Source organism: Phyllostomus discolor, chromosome 1 (genome assembly GCF_004126475.2).
Source record: "Phyllostomus discolor isolate MPI-MPIP mPhyDis1 chromosome 1, mPhyDis1.pri.v3, whole genome shotgun sequence".
Taxonomy (NCBI): domain Eukaryota; kingdom Metazoa; phylum Chordata; class Mammalia; order Chiroptera; family Phyllostomidae; genus Phyllostomus; species Phyllostomus discolor.
In genome coordinates this window covers 53,659,996-53,681,343 of record NC_040903.2, presented here as the reverse complement: position 1 = coordinate 53,681,343, position 21,348 = coordinate 53,659,996, and the positions used below count along the sequence as shown (strand labels likewise).

The 21,348-nt window shown below is 37.4% G+C and overlaps 1 protein-coding gene across 5 annotated transcripts in view; it reads right to left on the bottom strand.

The window, feature by feature from the left end:
• The window catches only part of ARHGAP12 (Rho GTPase activating protein 12), a 121,111-nt gene extending 103,921 nt beyond the window's left edge, over positions 1-17,190 (bottom strand). For 3 of the 5 annotated variants that reach the window (XM_028505592.2, XM_028505593.2, XM_036022617.1), the window contains exon 1: positions 17,006-17,170. The gene's annotated coding sequence lies outside the window, so the exon portion shown is untranslated. Of the gene's footprint in view, positions 1-17,005 lie in introns of all 5 variants that reach the window. The other 2 variants (XM_028505596.2, XM_028505594.2) reach the window with 2 other exon arrangements.
• Between the last annotated feature and the right edge of the window lie 4,158 nt (positions 17,191-21,348).

Genomic DNA, 21,348 nt, shown 5'->3' with positions numbered 1-21,348 from the left:
AAAAGCCTTATTATACACTATGAAGTCAAAGAAAATTAAAATAATTATGGAATAGCTCTAAAAACTTAGATTTAAGTGAAAATTATCTGCAAATGAGTGAATAATTTATGCTACCCTATTTTTACTTAAAACAAATGTTCATAGTTTTAATTTTGGCTCATTTCTTCCTCTATTCCTCAAACTGTGGATTTTTCTCTTAAGATTAGGTAGGTATTAGGTTGAGCACTGTTCATCCTGGTATCCTTTCAAGTATTTTGGTCAGAATGGTAGTCATTCAATTACTAACTGAAATGTATCCTGTACTCACTGCCACACTCCTGCATCCACATTCATCACACACACAGACAACTACAAAGTACCTACCCACCAGTAAAGTTTTTGCATATCTAATGTCCAGTACCAACCAACTGCTTTTCTTTGCAGCTTTAAAAATATCCATGTAGGCTTTTCATACATCTTACCATTCTTCCTCATGTTTCAATGAGAACCAATATACAAGCATACAACTGCTTACATCTTTAACTCGTCTTCCTCCATATCAAATTCAGAACTTTCAATCATGCTATTTTAAAATATAATAGGCTCCTCCTTTCTGTCTGCCAATTTTCTCATTTTTTTCCTTACCACAAATTATACAGCTCAGTAAATGTTATCTTCCTCCCCCAGGACATCTGCTTTAACCAACTACATCTAAGTATAGTATCCTTACTAAGTATATCAAAAAAAGTAAACAAGTAAACAAAATCTGAAGAGAAATACAGTAAGTGTATCCATAATTAGTAAATTTACAATCAAGTCCAATATATATGTATAACCTATTTAGCAATTCTAGTACCATGAACAACAAAATGTTAATACAGCTCACATGCAAATGTTAACCAACTTAAAAATAACACAATCTAAGCACTGTCCTACAAGGAGTTTTAAAAGTAGTTGTTTAAAATTAACCCCTATACAGGCCTCTGCTAAAGTATCAGTTAAACTTAATGAGCACAAAAAAATGTTAAGAACAATTCCAATAAAAGAAATTACTCACCCAAACAATTCTATAAATCGTACACCTAACAAGACATCAGTCATTAGAGAGCACTTAGAGTTTTTTCTTAATGCATGATCTAACTTAAAAAAATATATAAGTCATACATTTGGACCTAACAAAGTAAAGAAAAATAAAGTGATTAATATAAACTATTCTGACCACATGAAATAGCGAAACTGGAACAGCAGAAAGCATGCAGGAAATAATTGGGTAACTGGAAAGCACAGAGAACACAATCAGCTATAAACTGGTATAGGAAACTCAAAACCAAGATGTAAATCTAAAACAAAAATGAGGAAATAGAGAAAGATATTTGGGGAAATAAGCATATTACAGTAAAAAACACATTTCCATGAGGTATTTTAGGAAGATTTGTGCCATGAAGTCTTAGCCAGAAATGGATGAATGTGAATTTTTCTTGGATTATTACAAGAATGGAGAAAACATTCCAACTTAAAAAGGAAAAAGTATGACTGCAATTGGCAATGAATTTTTAGGGGTTTTTTTATTGTATTTTTCCCATTACCATTTATCCCCCATCCCCTCCCTTTTTTAACCCCACCCACCCCCATCCAACATTCACCACACTTGTCCATGGGTATACATTTCCTTTATTGCTGAGTCCTTCCACCTGTTAACCACCCACCTTTTATCTGTGAATCTGTCTCTATTTTCCTTGTTCAGTTTGTTCACTAAATTCCACATATGAATGAAATAACATGGTATTTGTCTTTCTCTTATTGGCTTAGTTCACCTAACATAACGTTCTCCAAGTACACCCTTGCCATTGCAAAGAGTAAAATTTTCATTTTTACAGCTGAGTACTGTTCCACTGCATAAATGTATCCTAGTTGTTTTATCCAATCATCTACTGATAGACACTTGGAATGCTTCCAGATCATGGCTATTGTAAATAAGACTGCGATGAATAAAGGGGTGCTTATAGTCTTTCAAATTAGTGTTTCAGCTTTCTTCAGATAAGCTCCCAGAGGTGGAATCGCTGGGTCAAAAGGCAGTTCCATTTTTTATTTTTTTGAGGTATCTCCATACTGTTTTCCACAGTGGCTGCACCAATCTTCATTCCCAACAGTGCAAAAGGGTTCCCCTTTCTCCACATCCTGGCTAGCACTTGTTTGATGATTTGTTGATGACAGCCATTCTGACCAAGGTGAGGTGACATCTCATCATGGTTTTAATTTGCTATTACAGACGTTGAGCATCTTTTCACATGTTTACTGTCCATCTGTATGTCCTCTTTGGAGAAGTGTCTATTCAGGTCCTTTGCCCATTTTTTAATTGGACTGTTTTTTGAGTGTTGATTTTGATAAGTTATTTATAAATTTTGGAAATTAACCCATCAGGTGTATCAGTGAATATATTCTCCCATTCAGTGGGCTGTCTTTTTAGTGTGTTGATGATTTCCTTTGTTGTGTAAGAACTTTGTAGTATGAAGTAGTCCCATTTTTTTTGTTGTTGTTGTTGTGGCCTGAAGAGAGATATCAGAAATAGTATTGCTATGGGCAATGTCTGAGATTTTACTGCCTATTTTTTCTTCTAAAATTTTTATGGTGTCGGGTCTAACATTTAAGTCTAATCCATTTTGAATTTATTCTTGTGTGTGGTGTAAGCAGGTGATCTACTTTCATTTTCTGTATGTACTGCCCAATTGTCCCAACACCATTTATTCAATAAACTATCTTTAGTCCACTGCATGTGCTTGCTTCCTCTGTCAAATAGTAATTGACTGTAAAGGCATAGGTTTATTTCCAGGCTCTCTACTCTGTTCACTCATTTATGTGTATTTTTATGCCAATACCACACTGTTTTGAATACTATGACCTTACAGTATAGCTCGATATTAGGTAGCATGATTCCTCCAACTTTGTTCTTATTTTTCAAAATCACTGTTGCCTTTTGGGGGCCTTTTGTGTTTCTGTATGTTTTTGAAATACTTGATCTAGTTCTGTGATATCTTGATAAGAATTACACTGAATCTATGGATTGCCTTGGGTAGTATGGACATTTTAATGATGCTAATTCTTCCTATCCATGAACACAGTACATGCTCCCACTATTTGTATCTTCTTTAAGTTCTTTCTTCAGTATCACACAATTTTCTAAATGTAAGTCTTTTATACCCTTGGTTAGGTTTATTCCTAGGTATTTTATTCTTTTTGAAGCAATTGTGAATAGGATTGTTTTCTTAATGTCCCTTTCTGACAGTTCATTACTAGCATATAAAAATGCAACTGATTTTTGGATATTAATTTTGCATCCTGCTATTTCACTGAATTCATTTATCAGTTCTATAGTTTCTTGGCGGAATCTTTAGGGTTCTTTATGTACAGTATCATGCCATCTGCAAATAATGACAGTTTAACTTCTTCCTTTCCAATTTGAATGCCTCTTATTTCTTCTTGTCCCACTTCTATGGCGAGGACTTCCAGAACTATGTTGAACAAGAGAGGTGAAAGCGAACATCCCTGTATTCTTCCCGATCTTAAGGTGTACTTTTTCCCTGTTGAGTATGATGCTGGCAGTGGATTTTCATTTATAGTCATTATATTTAGGTATGCCGCCTCTATTCCCACTTTGCTGAGAGTTTTTATCATAAACGGGTGTTGGATTTTATCAGACGCTTTTTCTGCATTTATTGATTTGATCATGTAGTTTTTACCCTTCATTTTGTTTATATGGTGAACTACATTTATCAATTTGCAAAGTTGTACCAATCGTGCATTCCTGGAATAAATCCCACTTGATCATGGTATATAATCTTTTAATGTATTGCTGTATCAGTTTGCTAATATTTTGTTGATGATTTTAGCATCTATGTTCATCAAGGATATTGGCTTATAAATCTTTCTTTGTAGTGTCTGTACCTGGGTTTGGAATTAGGATAATGCTGGCATCACAAAATGAGCTTGGAGGGAAAACAAAATGGGAGTCTTCCTTCCTCTTGAATTTTTTGGAATAGTTTGAGGGGTGGTGTTAGTTCTCAGAATGTTTGGTAAAATTTCACCTGTGAAGCCATCTGATCCAGGGCTTATTTGTTGCGAGTTTTTTAAATTACTACTTCAATTGCACTAGATATAATCTGTTTATTCGGATCCTCTGATTCTTCCTGATTTAGATTTGAAAACTGTATGTTTCTAGGAATTTATCCACTTTGTCCAGATTGTCCAATTGGTTGGCATGAAGTTGATCGTAATATTTTCTTACAATCCTTTGTATTTCTCTGGTGTCAATTGTTATTTCTCCTCTTTCATTTCTGATTTTATTTATTTAGGTCCTCTTTTTTTCTTCATGAGGGGTTAAAAGTTTGTCAATCTGTTTATCTTTTTAAAAAAGCGGCTCTTGATTCAATGATCTTTTGCATCAATTTTTAGACTATTTTATTTCTCCTCTGATCTTTATTATTTCCTTCCTTGTACTCACTTTAGGCTTTGCTTGTTGTTCTTTTTCAAGTTCCTATAAGTATCAAGTTAGATTGTTTATTTAAGCTTTTTCTTGTTTCTTGAGATAAGGCTATAATGCTACGAATTTCCCTCTTAGGACTGTTCTGCAGATTTTGTTGGTCATGTTCTCATTTTTCACTTGTTTCAAGGTATCTTCTGATTTCTACCTTGATCTCCCTGTTGACCCATTTAATATTTAATAACATGTTATTTAGCTTCCATGTTTTGGTGTATTTTTTCAGTTTTCTTCTTGTGATTGATTTCTAGTTTCATAGCATTATGGTCAGAGAAGATGCTTGATATGATTTCAATCTTCTTAAATTTATTGAGACTTGTTTTGTGTCCTAACATGTGGTTTATCCTACAAACATTCCATTTGTACTTGAAAAGAATATATAATATATTCTGCACTTTAGGGTGAAATGCTCTGAAAATATCAATTAAATTCATCTGATCTAGTTTGTCACTTAAAGCTTATGTCTCCTTATTGATTGTCTAGAAGATCTATCCATTGAAGTCAATGGGGTGTTAACATCTCCCTACTATGAGCGTAATTCTGTCCATCTCTCCTTTTACGTCCATCAAGATTTGCTTTACATATTTAGGCACTCCTATGTTAGGTGCATAATTGTTTACTAGGGTTATATCCTCTTGCTTGATTGTTCCCTTTTTCATTATGTAGTGTCCTTCTTTGTCTCTTACTGTTTTAAAGTCTATTTTACCAGAAATAAGTATCTATCCCCCAATTTTTTTTCTTTTCCATTTGCATGAAATACCTTTTTTTCTATCCATTTGCTTTTAGTATGTGTGTATCTTCTGTTTTGAGCTGTCTTAACTGTTCAGCTACCCTGTATCTTTTCACTGGAACATTTAAACCATTCACCGTGTTTTGCAGACTATAAGACGCACCCCCCATTTTGGGAGGAATAATGGTTGTTAATGCTGCTGTTGAGTTCTGTTTACATTTACATTTGGTAAAATATTATGTTATTTATGTTATTAAATATTTTACATTTTTTGCTTCAAAATATTTTCTCTATTTTCCTCTAAAACCTAGGTGTGTCCTATGGTCGGAAAAATACGGTGCCTTTACAGTGATTATTGATAGATACCTATTTATTGCCTTTTTAACCCATTTCCCTTTTTTTTCCTTTTCTTCTTCTTAAAGCAAGCCCTTTAACATTTTTAGCAGTACTGGTTTGGTGGTTACAAACTCCCTTAGATTTTTCTTGTCTGGAAAGCTTTTTCCTCCTTCAATTTTAAATTATAGTCTAGCTGGGTAAGTAAGTAGCCTCAGTTGTAGGTCCTTGCTTTTCATCACCCTGAATATTTCATGCCAATTCCTTCTGGCCAGAAATGTTCCTGTTGAAAAATCAGATGATAATTCTAATGGGAGTTCACTTGTAGGTAACTAACTGCTTTAGTCTTATGGCTTTTTTGTCACTTTTATTATGATGTATCCTGGTGGGGGCCTCTTTCAGTTGATCTTGTTTGGGGCTCTCTGCGTTTCCTGGACTGTGTCTCTTTTTCCTTCATCAGGTTAGGGACGTTTTCAGTCATTATTCCTTCAAACAGGTTCTTGATCCCCTGCTCACTCTCTTCTCCTTCTGGTATCCCCATGATGTGGATATTGTTATGCTCCATATTGTCCCAAAGGACCCTTAAACTCTTTTTTTTAATTCTTTTTTCCTTTTGTTGTTCTGCTTGGGTGTTTTTTCTACATTGTCTTACACATCGCTGACTCAACCCTCTGCTTCATTTAACCTATTGTTTATTCCTTCCACTGTATTTTTTATTTCAGATAGTGCATTCTTTGCTTTTGATCCTTGTTTATGGTGTCTATGTCTTTTTCATGTTGTTACTAATCCTTATAATCATTACTTTAAACTCTATATCTGATAAATTGCTTCCCTCCATTTCATTTAGCTCTTCTTCTGGACAATTCTCTTGTTCTTTCATTTGGGTCCTATTTCTTTGTCTTTCCACTTTGGTTGTCTCCTTGTATTTGTTTCTATGTATTAATTAGATCTGCAAACTCTGGTGCTGCCTGTGACTAGCCCTGGGCAACCTATTTGGAGCTATCAGTAATCTATAGCTTATGACTCCCTCTTCTGGGCCCAGATGTATGTTGAAAGAACGAGGCTGCACACTAAGGCCAGCTTTTACAGGCACAGGGCCCAGAGAAGGGTCAGCTAAAGTCCTCAAGCTCCCAAAGATCTGCTTTCAGCTGCAGGCCTCTGTTTGACTTTATCAATGAAATTGCCTCCAACTGTACTCCTCAGCAGCCTCGCTTAAGCTACACAGGGTGAAGTGAGAGGGATTCCTGCAGGTGAGGCTACTGCCTTCCCCCTAGGCTGATGCCAGGTGAGGGGAGTGGTCTGCCTGAAAAAGGTGGCTTCTGCAATGTAAAAATGGCTGAGCACAGGAATCCTGGCAACTAACCCCTCAGCTCTCTCCCCACAGCCACCAACTCCTCATGTGGCTAGTCTGCTCTGCCCTCCCTCTGCCAGAGCCCAGGGTAAGTGGCTGCAAATGAAATTGTGTGTGTTGACCCTTTAAGAGGCTCTCTGCATCTCTAGTCATCTCTCCCTGGCAGACAGAAATCCCACTGCTTTTCACAGATGGATGTTATTTGAGTTTCTTTCCAGGCTTTGTTGCCCTAGCTGGGAAGCCCAGCTTGGGGTTCAGACCCCACTCTTCTCAGGGGGAACCCTCTGGGTCACTGAAAAATCTCTCTGGAACTTCAGTTGCTGCTTGGGGGAGCCCAGCCAGCCCACCTCTGCACTTCCTACCAGTCTTGGTGTGGTTTCTTCCATAAGTCCTTGGTTATAAAGCTTTTCTCCAGCTAGTTAGTGTTCAGCTGGTTATTCAGGATGGTTTTTCTATAATTTAGTTGTAATTCCATTTTGGTCCTGGGAGGAGGGTAGTATAGCTTCCATCTACTCTGCTATCATCTTTCCTCTGAAGAGGCAATAAATTTTTAAACACACCCACCAAATGTATGATCAATGAAAGAAAATATTAAGTAGAAATTTATTAAAATTTAAAAGTTCTGCTCTGTGAAAGTTACTGTTAAGAGAATGAAAACACAAATTGCAAAGGAGGAAATATTTGCAAAAGACATGTGATGAAGGACTTGTGCTCAAAATATACAAAGAAATCTTAAAACTCAACAAAATGAACCAAAATTTTTACATGGAAAAAGGATCTGAGAAGACACATCATGAAAGAAAACATGGTAAATAAGCACATGAAAAAATTATCAACATCATGTCATTAAGGAATTGCAAATTAAAACAAGATATCACTGCATACTCATTAAAATGGCTAAAGTTCAAAAACTGACAACACCAAATGCTAGTTAGGGTGTAGAGCAACAGGAACTTTTACTCATTGCTGGGAGGAATGCAAAATGGTACATCCACGTTGGAAGACAGTTTAGCAGTTTCTTACAAAGCTAAACATGATCTTACCATACAACCTAAGCAATCACACTCCTAGGTATTTACCCGAATGAGCTGAAAACTTATTTGCACAAAAAGTCCTACAGCAAATGTTTATAGCAGCTTTATGACTGCTACAAACAGAAAGCAACCAAGTTGTCCTACAATAGGCAACAGGGTAAACTGTAAGATTCCTTATAAGGAGATATTATTCATTGATAAAAAGAAATAGCTATCAAGCTAAGAACACACAAAGAGGTTACATATATTTTGCTAAAGTGAAAGAAGTCAGTTTGAAAAGCCACACACTGAATGATTTCAAGTATAAGCCATTTTGGAAAAGTCAAAACCAAAGAGACAGTGAGTATTTGGAGTGGGAGAAGAAGAGGGAGTGTTTCATAGGTGAACCACTTGTCAAATCCATTAATCTTTACAACAGAAGATGTGAAATTCAATGTATGCAAATTTTTAAAAAATCTGTTAGGAGGTCAGCGGAATCCCAGGAAGGAACGCAGGCGTGACATGACAGTATAACTGGAATACAAACATATAGAACCTCACTGAAAGGGAGGAAGAGAAATGATGACCTAATTTTGGATATAATTGGGGTCTATAAAAACATAAGCAAAGGAAATGTACTAAGTACTGTGTTGTAGTAATAAAAACATAAATAATAAATTCTGAAACTGCTATACATGTATACTAGAATTGAACAATTAAGTAAATGGAATGTGGGTGGTAGGAGCCAGATTTCTCAATGTTGGACTGAAAGCAAGGGGAGAAGGCTAGGGTGATCCATGTGGTAATGGATCAGACTTGGAGACATCCGTATGAACTCAATGAATTCATTTTTATTTCACCACGGGTACAGGTGATTACATTTTGAAAATTACAGCTAGATGTCTATACAGTGTTTAGTACGTGTGTTTCCTTGCTGTCAATAAAAAGGACACCCTAGCAACAACAGGCACACCTAACATTCTGATTTGGTTGCTAATACCATTCTCCAAATAACAGAACCAAGGCTCTTTGGTGAAACGGCTGATTCTAGAACTGGGGCAAGAAATATACAAGATGAACCTGAAGCATCTTGTAGTGCTATACTGGCCCTCCTACCTAACTCCCTCATCTGGATTTTAACTACAGTACTTGATTTAAATGCTTATTATTAGACAACTTTTTTTAAAATCCTCACCCAAGGATATATTTATTGATTTTAGAGAAGGAAAGGAGAGGGAGGGGTGAAAGAGAGTGCAAGAAAGAAATATCAATGACAGAGAAAAACATCCATCAGCTGCCTTCTGCATGTGCCCTGACCAGGAATCAAACCCACAACCTTGTGGTGTATGGGATGACACTCCAAACAACTGAGCCTCCTGGCCAGGGCTAGACAACTGTCTTAACTTTATCTCATATTTAAAGTGACATCATGTGTATCTGATATTCAGACAAACATATGTTATATTGCCTTACATTTAAATGATTTAAATAAATTCATATTTCCTTTCTTCTTTACTTTTAAACAATGTATTTATAGAGAATTTCACAGCCTATATTTCTTGCCAAAACACAAATTACAACTATTTAAGAGGTACTAGAGTTTTCCATTACCTGTGGTTGTAAAACCTTCAAAATTATTGTAAAAATAATCTCATATATGGAGATGAAAATACTGACCCAGTTAATATATAACATACCAGAAAGTGAGAAGTGTATTGCATTCAAAAAAATTTCACAAGCTCAGTACTGTAGTACTTGATCTTTTACAGATCCTCCTTCAATGTATATACAGGGTGGAGTAAAAGCAGGTTTACAGTTGTTAGTACATGAGACACAGTTTATTCTTGTACTATTGTTTATTAATTATTGTATCATTTTCCATATGAACAACTGTAAACCTACCTTTTCCCCACCCTGTATTAAAAAGCAAATAAACACAAATAATGAACTATACTACAAATCCCTCAGAGCTTTCTGTCCTCTACTGGAAAAAAAGAAAACTCTCCATGATTCTTAATTTTTATCACGTTTAAATTATTTTACAAAACATTAAAAACCTAATAATGCAAATTAAAGCCAAAACAACGTATCACCACAAGCCAACTACAATAGATAAAGGTTTTTTCTTCAAAGACGACACGAAGTGCTGACAAGGATATCAACAACAAGAACCATCAAACAGTCCTAGTGAGAATGCTAAATGGCACAGTCTGCTCAGTAACTTCTTACAAACATACATTCTCCTTAGACTATATCTTGGGCCATGAAACAAATCTCAATACATTTTAAAAAAACTGAGATCATACAAAGTGTTTTCTCTGACAATTAAATTAAATTATAAATTAATAAAAAGGTATCCTAAAACCCCCAAATTTGTTGTTAAGAATCTAAAAAACACTTTTCTAAATGGTTATTTTTCTCAGTGGTCAAAGCAGAAATTAAACAGGAAATTTGGACTGAATGCAAATGAAAACATGAAATCTCAAGATTTGTTGGATGCAGCTAAGTGGTGCTTAGAGAAAATGTATAGCACTAAATGCCCATATTAGAAAAGAAAAACATCTCAAATCAATGGCATAAGCTTCCACTCTAAGAAACTAAATAGAGAAAAATAAACCCAAAGCAAGAAGAAAAAGGAACATGATAAAGATCAGAGTAGAAATCAATAAAAGAGAAAATGGTAAAATGTTTGAGGAAATAAATGAAACCAGAGGCGGTTCTTTGAGAAGGTCAGTAATACTGATAATCCTCTAGCCAAATTGATCAAGAACAAATCAGAAAAAACACAGGAATAAGACAATATCAGGAATAAGACAAAGGACATAACTACAGATTAAGACAGCAAAAGGAAGATAATGCCATGATTTTTATGCCAATAAACTCAACAATTTAGATGAACTGGACAAATTTCTTGAAAGACATTACCTAAGCTTGCTTAAGAAACAGGTAATCCAAAGAGCCCTGTATCTATTAAAAATATTGAATCTGTCTTTAAAAATCATCCCAGAAAGAAAACTCCTGGCCCAGATGGCGTCACTAGTGATTTACCAAAAGTGTAAAGAAGATAATATAAATTCTATACAAACCTCTCAAAGAAAACTGAAAGAGGGAAAACATCCTAACTCATTCTATGAGATTAGTGTTATCACAATGCCCAAACCAAAAACATTGTAAGAAAGAAAATCTACAGCTCAATTTCCCTCATGAACATGTATCTCTAACAAACAACTCATATTTAGAACATATGAAGAACTGTACATGTCAATAACACAAATAATCCAATAAAAATGGGCAAAAGATATAAACATCCAAAGAAGACAGCAATAAATAAGCCCATAAAAAGATGCCCAAAATCTTTAGTCATTAGGAAAATGCAAATGAAAACCAAAGAAATAATACTACACATCTACTAGAATGGCTAAAGTTTAAAATACTGATAACACTACTATTTTTGAGAATGTGAAAGAACTAGAACTCTCACTGCTGGTGGAAATGTAAAATAGTAAAAGTACTTTGGAAAATGTTTGGCAGGTTCTTTGTTTTGTTATAGAAGATTTTATTTATCTTATTTTTAGAGAGGGGGAACAGAGTGAGAAAGAGAGGGAAAGAAACATCAAATGGTTGCCTCTCGTGCATCCCCAACTGGGGACCTAGCCAGCAACTCAGGCATGTGCCCTAACTGGGAATCAAACCAGCAACCCTTTGGTTCATAAGATGACATTCAATCCACTGAGCCATACCAGCCAGGGCTGGCAGGTTCTTAAATGTTTAAAAGAATATCTACTATATGATACAGGGATTATACTCCTAGGGATTTACCCAAAAGAAATGAAAGCACATGACAACACAAAGACCTGTATGTGAATGTTCATGGCAGCTTTATTTGTAATAGCCCCAAATTGGGATCAACCCAAATGTCCATCAGCAGGTGAGTGGATAAACTAATTGCAGTATACCCACATATGGGTCTATCACTCACCAACTATATAAAAAAAAACCCAAAAACCAAAAAAACCACCACTGATACACACAAAAAAACTGGATAAATCTCAAAATAATTTTACCGGGTAAAAAAATCCAGATAAGATAGAGTGTGTACTACAAAAATTCTATCTGCATAAAATTCTAGAAAATATAATCCATAGTGATGGAAAGCAGATCAAAAGTCACCAGGGAACAGGACAATGAATGACAAAGAGGCTCAAGAAAAATTTTCTTTTTGGGGGAGGTGATAAATATGTTCATTACCTTAATAATGGTGATAATGGTATGCACTTCACAGTGCATATGTGAAAACCTATCATATTGGACACTTAAATATTATACAGTAATTATACCTCAATAAAGCTGTTAAAACCTAATAATGCAAATTAAAATTCCCAGATATCACTACCCCCTCTGCTAGAATGGAGTTAAACCTATTATTTGTATTTGGTAAGGATAACACCAACTGGAACTCCCATTCACTACCGGTGGGGAATGTAGAATGATACAGCCACTTTGGAAAATATTTTGGCAATTTCTTATAAACGTACATTTACCAGATGATCTAGCAAATCCTCTTCTAGGTATTTTAGCCAAGAGAAAAAAATAGTAAGTTCATGCAAAGGCCTTACAATGGGCATTCATAACAGTTTTATTCTTAAGAGTAAGAAACTGGAAATGACCCAAAGGCCTATCATCTGGTGAATGCCTAAGCAAACACATCCATCTGTAAAAAGGAAACAATACAAACCCCAAAAGATCCTTGTGAAAATGTAAAGAGAAAATGTGGGGGGAAAAAAGTAAGCTATAAAGCTTGATAGCATCACACTAAACATTGCTTACTCAAGGAAGCAAAGTTGTAACAGAAAAGTACTCACAAATCATACTTGTAGCTTTCTATGTCTGGTTTGCTTTACTCAGAATAATGCTTTTGAGACTCATCCATGTTGGCGTAGGTATCTGTACTCTTTATTGTTGGTTTAATGTATTTTAGTGTATACATTATACCTCAATAAAATTGAATTTTTAAATACACCACTAGTATATATAGGAAAATAGAGCTAATTTTCAGCAAACTTTTAAAGATACCACTTTCTAAATCCTTCTGTAGTAAAAGGAAAGAGCATATAACTTACTTTCAGAGGCCTGAAACTTATATCTAGGATCTGCCACATATCCGCTCTCAAACCCTGAGCATCTTCACTTATTTGGAAAACAACTTCAAAAGATCCTTGTGAGAATGAAAAGAGAAAAAGTACTTTATAAACTACAAGAGCTGATACAGAATATCCACACTAATCATTGCTTACTCAAAAAGGCAAAATTCTCAGAATAGAAAAATACTCACAAATTAACTGATAGCTTATGACATTACTCCCTCCTCAAACATCCATCCCTGTTTCTGCCTCTTGCTAGTAAGTAGCTATGTGACTTACATCACTGAACCTCTCTGAGCCTCAGGTTTTTTTTTCCATTTGTGAAACAAAGCTTATTAGTAGGGCATTCCACATACTGGGAGAATTAGAGTGGATATGTGTAAAGCACATGGTATAATGCTTGGCACATGGTAAGTGCCTTACAAGTTTTAGTTATATTACAAAAATACTATTATTACCCTACCCAACATAATGCTAGCCTCCATCCTGCCACCCAAGCTGCAGTAGTGTAGGTCATGTTACTGATCTAAATCACTACTCCTCAAAAAATGTTTTAATTTTAATTTTTGATTTTAGAGAGAGGGGAAGGGAGGGAGAAAGGGAGAAAACACTGATGTGAGAAACAACTGGTTGCCTCCTGTAAGCGCCCAGACCTGGGATGGGAACTGCAACCCAGGCCTGTACCTTGACCAGCTTCCGCACTGCAAATGGAATCACCTGGGGAACTACCACTTTAAACACACACACACACGCTTTATTTTCAGTAAGTCAACTTTACAGAATCATTGCCAAGACAATACAGAGAGTTCCCCATCTACCCTGTCCACAATTTCCCCTGCTATCTTACATCAGTATGGTGTCTGTCATACTCAATGAACAATGCTGATAAAAATGTTGATACTTATTCAGATTAGTTTTCCCTAAAAAACTTTTTTTCTGTTCTAAGATCCCATTCAGAATACCACATATACATTGTATAGTCACATTCTGTAGCTTTCAAAATACAAGTTACTGAAACCCAGGTATTCTAAAACAAGTAGGTATGAGATAGAGCCCCAAAATTTACATTCCTAACAAATTCCAAAAGTTTGCAGTTGTGGCCAATCTAAAATAAACTTAATATAGCACTGATCTGGATTCTAGACACCAGACCTGTGCTACCAACCACTAGCTAAATACGGCTACTGAGCATTTGATGTGAGGCTAATCCAAACTGAGATGTGCTGTAAAGTGCACATGCAATTTTGAAGACTTAGTTAAAAAAAAAAGAATATAAATATCTTATTAATAATTTTGTATTGATTACATGATAAAATGATAAAAATTTATTGCACTTGGGTTTTTTCCCCTTTTTTACTTTTATCATGTAGCTACTTAAAACTTCAAAATTACACAGATGACAGCATTTATTTCTACCAGACAGCAGTGATCTGTGTTCTGGGCAGAAGAGCAGCATGGGTGTTATCTGGGGGCTTGTTAGAGTTCGGGTGATTCCCATGCACATTGAAGTCTGAGAAGCACTAGATTACCAACAGGGGAGGGGCACTTAGAGATGTCAGCATTCGCAGTTCAGGTCAAAGGAAAAGCTGTATCAACAGCAAACTGAAACTGCAGGATATTTATTAAGTCAATAAAAGTAATAGGAAAATGGCTGAATCACCGCAAAGCCATCCACAAATGAGGAAGTGGCACAATCAGACCTGTTAACTGAAAAAAAGACAAACCACACAGATAGTGGCTGGATGGGTACCTCAAAAGAGCATAATTTGAAAAGTAGGATTTGAAGTACAATGATGCTATATGGTAGCATCATACCTTTTCACATCTGATTCATTCTACAAAACAGTGCATATTTGCAATTTTTGCAACATATAATTAAAACTGTTATAAAAGTTATAATTTCACTTTTCTCCCCCACTATTTATCATAAATTATAATCCCTGATTTAGGCAGATTCACCTTTAGCTGCTTTTTCCTAGTACCAATTTTCTCAGATAAGCCAAATATTAGTACTATCATTTAATAATTTTACAAAATGTCAAACTCACTGTTTTAGTCAATTTAGAATTTTTATTAGCCTTTTATTCTCAGAAATGTCGACTGAGTAACTTAAAGTACTTCAATTTGTAAATTCCACTTTCTATCTACCTTTTACAAAAAGCACTCAACAGATACTTTCCAATTAATGGGAAAAAAGCCAAATGATTACAAATAACATGCTGTTTTACTACAGCATTTATGTGTAGCTGTGCATCTCAACTGGTGTAGTAAAAAAATATATCAAGTTACATAAAACACTGACTACATACAGACACTAATATATACAGACGGCACAAAGAATGAGTGAGTTATCAATCTTCTCTGACTCCTATGATTGACAAAGTACAAACTGGTATCTATCAACAAAGACTGGGGCATATACATACATACACACACAAGATCTGTTACAGTACTTTTCCCACAAAGAAACACCTCCAAAGCAGCTGAACTACATGCGACCATGGATCACACATATGTGCCCAGCCCGTCTAACTCTTGAGGTTGCACGGCTCAGGGTCAAGTCTTCACAGCCTGCTTTTAGTCACTGTTCTGGGATCCTAATCCCTGCTCTGCAACGGTTCCAGGAGTATTTTTAAAACAAAGAGAAAGAAAAATACTAACAGCAGCAGCCAGGCCAAAAAAGGTATAGAAAGATGACCCATTCTCTAATACATCCTCCTGAAGATCATGTAAGGAGTACTGGATATGAACAAATACATCTCCAGGCCACCATTTCCTAACCTTTAAATCTGAAAGAGGTGTGGCTAGGGACAATATACTTTTTAATAACCTTTCACTGTAACATTCAATCTTTCAAGTTCTCACCTTTAGAAATGTCTGGGAGAATCTGAACCAGAATGCAAGTGACTCCTTATTCAATGCTCCTCCACATTACCTCTCCCCTTACAGCAATATATGCATAAATGATCAATAAAATCTACTTCCATATGTCATCATTACCCATAAGGCAATAGGACTGTTAACAGCCTATTCCCACAACACACACTTCACTTGAAATGATATCAGAACTTCCATAAAGATATGCTTTAAACATTTTGCTTTCTGAGCTTTTGCAAATGCATTTAAAACCGCTGCTGCATCTAAAAGGAAAACATCACAGGCCTCTTAAACTAAAGGCTGTGCCTATTTCTCTACTGATGACCATGTGCACATTTCTTCTAAGAGGGTCTGCAGTAACAAAAAAATTTAGGGCAGTAGACTGTCTTGGAAAACGATCAGTACCCTAAGATGCGAGGAGTGCAGCACGTTTGTAAAGAGGATGTTTTAAATTCAAGGACTCTGCGGAGATTCCTCCCAGAAAAGTAGCAAACATCTATTCAGCAGGGGTGGGGCACCTCTCAAGACTGCAGAGATGAAAGCGCCCAGTTTAAGGTCAACAGTCCAGGAATGGAGGCCCTAGGTGGGATCCCTGGATGGGCGGAGGTTTAAACACCCTACAGCAGGTAGGGAGGGGCACACACGCAGCAGCAGGAGGCAAGAAAGGAGGGCGGCACCAGCCAGTCTTTAACACTAACACACACACACACACACACACACACACCCCTACTCCCTCCTTCTTGGGGGCGGGGCGGGCGCTGCCCTCACACAGGAAGTCAGGAAACTGGGGGGCTAAGGAGCCACAACTTCTAGTCATTTAAACCCTCTCGCCTACGTCAGCCCCTAAGCTAGCAACAGCCCCTTTAATGATCCAAGGCCACTTTCGCGCCCCGACCCCTCAGGCAGCCCTCTCCACCTCACCTCGCGCACACCTCGGCACCCCCAACTCCGCAGCCCTCGGAGGACTAAGCTCCGGCCCCGGAGCGCCTTTGTGCAGCGCCCCACCAACCTGCCCTCGTACGCGGGGCCCCGCGTCCACCACCTTACCGAAGGCACGGTGGCCTCTCGCAGGCAGCGGCCTCTTCACCCACCAAGGGGGCTGCAGGCAGTTGAATCGAGCCTGGAGGCAACCTGCGTCCGGCCGCTTCCCGCAGGCTAGTCTCCGCAGGAGGGTAAGTTCCAGGGCACGTCGGAGCGCGCCGGCGCGGGGGCGGGGGTGGGGGCGGGTCACGTGGTCGTGGGGGCGGGGCTCAGAGCACGTGACGACGGGGAAGCGCGAGGTGAATCGGACTTGCTGATCCAGGAGAGGGAGGGGCCGAGGGCTTGGAGCCTGAGGGAGCTGGAAAGTGAGTGGGCGTAAGCACTTGGTAAACATGAAGTGGGAAGTGCTGAGAAAACGCTCGTGGGGAAAATGAGGGAAGAGCGAAATGGAAACAAATCTAAGGCTAGAGTGGCAGGAATGGAGCCCAGGGAAGACAGTGGGGTGGTGGTCCTTACGCGATCCCGTCCAGGGCCCACTGGCCTGCCAGGAGCTGTGGTTGAGCGAGGTCAGCCATTCACGGGACCCCGAAATCCCCAGGAGACTCGGAGAAAGTGCTGCCTCAAAAGGACAAAATGGAACTCTAGAGTCATTGAGTCCATTATGCGACCCATGCGGAGATGTCCTTTGCCGGAGCGACCGAGCAGACTGCTGGGCCAGCTGTGCACACTCTGGGCGGAGGAGGCCACTGGGACCCAGTAGCATCCGCTCCTCGCTCCTCGGACTGGCGGCTTCAGAGCTGCATGACCACTCACCCTCAGCGCTCAGCTATTCACTGGGCCTGCTGTGTGCACGCCCCACAGGGGCTACGGTGTCATTGCCCAAAGTCATTCCAGTTTATACTGTTTGCTGTGTGGCAACTCAGAATCCGGAAGGCAGAGTGTTAAAGGTTTTTCTTGATGGACTAAAAATCTGGAAAGAGACCTGAATTCTACCATTGCCATTTCACCCTTCCCGACCTCAGCAATTAAAGGAGCGTGTTGACGAAACTCAAAAGTTCTAAAATTCAATAACTGAAAACTTAAGTGATAAACATTAGGACTTCAGAAACCACTCTTTCAATAGCCAATTGTTGATTGTGGCTTTTATGGTGCCGATATGAAATTTTAATAGGGAGCTGCCAAGATGTGATTCAAGAGCCACTCAATGGAATTAGCTCTTTTCTGTTCTTCACCTCATACTTGAAGATGCCATTGTGCCTGGCTTCCTTATCATAAGTGGAACTCCCAATTGTTCTTTAAAGATTGCTAAGAACCAAGTAGGATATTGGTGGCACTTTAAAAGCTGTCGTTTATCACCTTATAAAATTAAATCTAATGGAGGGCTAAAGTTTTAAGACACTCTCCTCTTACAAAGGAAAAATACTTAAAATAAGCCTGAGACCATACTTTCTCTGTCATTGTACTTGCTACCACCTTTTTCTTGGCACCAATGGTCTTTTCTGCCTCCCTCAGTTTCTAACGTGTTGACATTTCTATTCCCGTATTCAGCATACTGAGTGTTGCTGTTGTATGCTTCGAATATTTTTTATAGAATCTCTTTTGACCTCTTTCTAGAACCAAAACAAGGACAGACTGCAAAAAGTAAACTGCACTGATGGGAATGTATTGATAACCTTATCTTCCCTACTCTCCAAACCTGAATTGGACACCTTTGGTTTCAGCAACAGTTTGCATATACTTGCAGATCTGCCTGTAACTCCACTTCCTATTTCACAACCTAATCTCAGATGATACCACACTGCCCACAGTATGCTGATCACTACAACAGCAGATGGAGTCAGATAAAAAGAGCTCTCACTCAAGTGTGTAGTTTTAAAAGAACCTGATGGGGAGCTGTAAAATCATATGCAACATTGACTGTAGTTAGTTTTTAAATAACAGTGGCAGCATATGCCTGGTTCCTTTGCTCAGGATATCAACAGTTCATTTTCAAGATAATTACATTTAATTGGCTTCTTAAGAAGTAACATAGAGTTCTAAAATGTGTAATTCAAATGTAAGCTCCACAAAGGGAGAGGTTTTGAGTTTGATGTGTGTGTGTGAGGTGTTTGATTATATGTTTCCCAAGTGCCTAAAAAGCACTTGGCATGTAGTAAGTGCACAATAAATTTCTGTTGGATGTATCTTTGAGTGAAAATGTAGTCTGTAAATTGCTGAAAAAACTTGTACTGCTTCCTAATTTTTAAATAGGTAACCCATTTTTCATTGTGCATTTCTAAATGAAAAAGCATAAAATTGTTTCTGGCATTATTGCTTTGTCTAGGCTATTGAGAAACAGGAATTTGACAGTATCTAACAAAATTTCAGATGCATATGTATGTAGTCTGAACCTCCAATTTCACTTCTAAGGATTTATCATCCCACAGATAAATTTTCACACTCTGGGGATGATAAGGTATTTCTTGCATTGCTGAAAGCAGCAAATGATTGGGAGCAACTTAAATATCCATCAGCAGTACACTAGTTAAATTATGATATCCATATATTTGAATGTGATATGTAGCTGTTAACAAAAAAGACAAAGTTCCTTATGTTTTCATATTACTACCTTCAAGACTTTTTTGTTGAATGAAAAAAAAGCAGGAAAATGCTGCAGGATAGTGTACTGACTTGTAGATGCATTAAACTAGCACTAACTGTCAAGGTATGAGAAATCAGCAGATGGAAGACACAGGAAAGACTTTTCACTGTATTCATATTTAAATTTTTGATATTCAAACCATGAGAATAATTTACTTCTTCAAAAAGTTAAACAAAAATGTTAACTTAAATTTTTTTCTAGTATCTTTGTAATTTAAATATTCTGGCTTCATCTATTTTATCAGATAATTTGCCAGATTAGAGTATCATGTTTGCCAGTATCTATGAGGTCAGTCTGGAAAAAGTCCAGCCATTGTTAATATAATGAGAATGGTTTGCTCAATATTGGTATAACCTGGTAGCCAAGGAGAATAGACTGGAATGTACATGTGTAAACAATGACAACTTCACTGTACAAGTCAGTGAGGGCAGTAGATGCCATTGAGTGAGCATGTGTACTGTGTGGCCATCACATTCAAAATGACTGAGCAAATAGAGCGACAAATATGTATCATATTTTGCATTAAGCTTGAACATTCCTCCTCAGAAACTATTCAGATGATTCAGAAGGCTTTCAGGGATGATGCAATGACTGCTACGCAAATAAAAGTCTGGCATAAATACTTCAAAGATCATCAAGAATCTTGTTGAATGTGATCCACGTTCTGGAAGGACCACAACAAGCAGAACACCTGAGAATGTTGAACGTGTAAAGGCTGCAATCAACAAAGATCAGCAACTGACAGTGTGAGAACTAGAAGCTGATCTGGGGATTCCAAAAACTACTGTGTCGGAGATTTTGATGTAGGATCTTGGCATGAAACTTGTGGCAAAATTCCTTCTGTGGCTTCTGGTACTAGAGCAGAAGGAACATCATGCTACGGTTGCTAATGACTTGATTCGAACGGCTACCAATGAACCAGATTTCCTCAAGAAAGTCATAACTTTGAAGGGAACTGAGGCATCATTGTCACGTATACAGTATTTCTTGTATCCCGAATCTTCAATAAATTTCTCTGTTTTTCATATTGCATGGTTGGATACTTTCTGGACAGACCTCATATCAGGTAAACTTCTTCAAAATTCAGTTATTTTTATTAAATTCAGATTGAACAATATCTATTCCTTACTGTAATGATTTAGGATCCAGGTACTACATTCGAGACTTTGTATAAATTGTATCAAATATTTATAAATTTTCTAAAGTATTTTTCTTGAAGTAGAGACTTCCTTGAACAAGTTTCAACAACTTGGATCCTCTGTTTTAAATAATAAAATTATAATTTCATGAATCATTTGTTCATCTCCTAATAAGGTCAAGAAAAATATACCTGGGCCCTGACTGGTGTGGTTCAGTGGGCTGGGTGACCTCCCGCAAACAAAAAGGTCACTGGTTCACTTCCAGGTCAGGAGACATGCCTAGGTTGCAGGCCAGGCCTGCGGCTGCGGTGTATTAGAGGCATCAGGGCACATGTTTCTTTATGTATCTGTCCACTCACCTACTTTGTAATGTCAACTACCTCCCATTTACATGGGTTACACAGATGCCCTGGAAATTATTTTGCCTAATGTGTTTCAGTATTTGATTATATTTATTTGTGGGCTTAATTTCCAGAAACCTCAAAAGGGAAGTATAATCATACATTGCAACCACATTCAGATTTATATAACACCATCCCTTTAAGGATTTTAAAGGCTTTATTGTTTTCTTGGGAAATCTCACCATTTTTACTATATAAATTTACATGACCAGATTTTTTATGCTGTTA